We start from the raw sequence: 2,500 nt of genomic DNA, 5'->3' as shown, positions 1-2,500 counted from the left end.
ATTTTTCTGGAGGACCTGGGTTTGATTCCCAGCATCCACATGGTGGCTCACAACCATTTGTAGTTCTAGCTCCCAGAAATATGAGTCCCTTTGACCTCATAGGGCACCAGGCTCACACATGGTACTCACACAAACATGCAGGCAAGATTCCCACATACAGTAGCAGAAGAAGAAGAAGGAGGAGGAGGAAGAAGAGGAGGAGGAGGAGGAAGAGGAGGAGGAGGAGGAAGAGGAGGAAGAGGAGAAGGAGAAGGAAGAAGAAGAAGAAGAAGAAGAAGAAGAAGAAGAAGAAGAAGAAGAAGAAGAAGAAGAAGAAGAAGAAGAAGAAGAAGGAAAGAAAGAAGAAAGAAAGAAAGGAAGGAAGAAAGAGATGACAATGACAAGGAGGAGGAGGAGGAGTAAATAAGGGAAATGCCATCTATGGACTGCTCTATATGGATGCTAGCCTTTAATGTCTACAAATGTGTATTTGTATGGGTGACTGCGGATATAGTATAGGCAGGTTACAGTCAACATATGTCCATACAGTCCCCTATGACCATGCGCAGAGGCCCATCTCCCAGATGAGTCTAGATTCTGTCAAGCTGACACTGATATGAACGGTCACAATGCTTCTTTATATATTTTATATTTATGCTTCTAAGATGAGTACATAGCATCAGGTGACACTAGCTTTTGATTAAGTTCTCAAAACAGCAATCCAGATGCTCTCCCTATGCTAGACAAATGAACAAATTAGAGTAGTCGGCACTGTGACAAAATGCCTGATGGAAACTGCCTAAGGGACCAGGGGTCTGTTTTGACTCAAGGTTTTGGAGGTGTCTGTCAATCATGGGGATTGTGAGCTTGGGTGGGGGCTGTAGAGCAGAAGGGTTCACACAGTGGCAACCATGAAGTAGGGAAAAGGAAGACAGAATGGGGCCAGCGATAAGATACTCCCATAACTTCACCCCTATACTTAACTATGTAAGGTTTCCAACTAAGTCTTAATTCTAAAGTTTGTATCACCTCTCAAAATGGTGCCGCCATCTGGGGACCAGGCTTACAACATATAAGCCTACAAAGGACATTTCATATTCAAATCATATCCGTAGGACAATAAAAGTAATTGTATTCATTTTATAGAGATCTTTATAAGCAGCAATAGGTCTTTAAGACTCTCAAACAGGGTAAATCCACAAGCATTATACTTATTTAATTTGTCATTGAATACAAAAAAGTAAATTCTACATTTTGTAAAAAACAAACAAACAAACAAACAAAAAAACAAAAAACAAGACCCCAGCAAATATAACCAAACTTCTATGTAGTTATGAAACTGATACTCACCCAGAAATTTTTTTTTGTTTCACCTCTAGAATAAAAGATTCTGTATTTTGAAACAACAGCTTTACAAGATTATGCTTAACATGGAATATACCATTGTAATCTGTCTCAGGTTCTCAGAGACTGGGCGCTGCAGGCTTGGTCTCCGTTAGGTTTTCGTAGATGTCTGTTACGGCTGTGGGGCAGCTCAGAGGCAGATTGTTGTAGAGCACGAACCACGCCCTGCATTTGATCCTGGCATCACACATGCAGGCAAGACCAAAGGACAACAAAACCCAAGACACACTCGTGGTAGGAAGTGGCCAGAGCTCTTGAGGGAAAGCACATCTCTGTTGAGTTACTCCTATATCCAGGGCACTTTATAGCGAAGTCCACAGTGTAAGTAGACGTTGATGGTCTTTAGAGCCCCATTTGAATGTAATGAGGACCATGGAATCACTTAAGAAAGATTTCTAAGCCACCAGGGATCTGGCGCTGGGAATAGCGCGTGTTAGACTTCACTCCTTCACTTCAAACAGACTATCAAGACCAACATTTCTTCATAACCGAGGTAGCTTTAATAAATATTGATGAGCCTAAGAATGGCCACAAAACATTTAGAGCGTCTACCCTCCTATTATCCAGGGTATGTAAAACTAGGAGACACTCTGCTTCCTCAGGCCGCATTCCCCGAAGTTCACTGGGTAAGGGGGATTTCATTGAGCTGCTTTTAAGAACAGAATTTTCAGAACTCCAGATGGAGAGCTTTTAAATCCTACATCTCCTTTTTGGAACCCCTAGCTTCTGAAACTCCCTGCTTTTCTCCCCTTTGTTTTTCAATCACTTTGACAGCCTGGACGAGGATGGTAATTTTTTAAAAAAAAAGATTTCTCTAATTCGCAGCTAGTTGAGCTATGTCTGAAACAGATGGAGGAAGACGCCGCGCATGTCTGAAACTATGAAGCCCTAGGAAGCTGGAGCAGGCTTGGAATGGCAGGATAGGTAGCAATGATGGTTGGCTTTTTGCACAGTTACTGTCATCAAAGGAGGAAGTGCAGTGTTCCTGAAGGATGCTACTGGCCGGGCGGTGGTGGAGGCACGCCTTTAATCCCAGCGTTCGGGAGGCAGAGGCAGGGGCAGGCGGATTCTGAGTTCGAGGCCAGCCTGGTCTCCAACGTGAGCTCCAGGACGGCCA

This window comes from Mastomys coucha, unplaced genomic scaffold, assembly GCF_008632895.1.
Source record: "Mastomys coucha isolate ucsf_1 unplaced genomic scaffold, UCSF_Mcou_1 pScaffold20, whole genome shotgun sequence".
Taxonomy (NCBI): domain Eukaryota; kingdom Metazoa; phylum Chordata; class Mammalia; order Rodentia; family Muridae; genus Mastomys; species Mastomys coucha.
The sequence above is the reverse complement of the archived record's forward strand: the minus strand, read 5'-3'. Positions refer to the sequence as shown.